This window comes from Geospiza fortis, unplaced genomic scaffold, assembly GCF_000277835.1.
Source record: "Geospiza fortis unplaced genomic scaffold, GeoFor_1.0 scaffold24, whole genome shotgun sequence".
Lineage (NCBI taxonomy): Eukaryota > Metazoa > Chordata > Aves > Passeriformes > Thraupidae > Geospiza > Geospiza fortis.
In genome coordinates, this window is record NW_005054432.1 from 1,115,454 (window position 1) to 1,115,869 (window position 416).

A 416-nucleotide genomic window follows, 5' to 3' on the forward strand; every position below is an offset into this window, starting at 1 on the left:
CTATCCAACCTGTCAGTGTTTGAGAGGCTGTTTAACTCAATTCTTAAAAAACAATGGGCAAGGTGGTGGCTGACATGATGAATCACAACTCTGGCCCCTCCAGATGCTTCTCCAGTCTGTTTAAAGCTGATGATAGTTATAAAATGACTACAGTGGTGTCTTCTCTCTTTAGAAGGAAATCATAGGAGACTGTACCAAGACCTAAGGCAAAAAAAGATTGCTTTCTTGGCACACACAAACACACCTTCCTTCTCAGAAGGTTAACAGGGGCTCTGTGCTTTCTGTGTCCTTTATGAACTTTGCCTTTGCTGTAGGCAGAGCGTGTTCAGTGCTACAGAGCAATTTTTCCACTGCTACTGAAACTCACAGAATATTAAAAAAAAAAAGAAAAGGCAGAACTTTAGAGCATAATCATA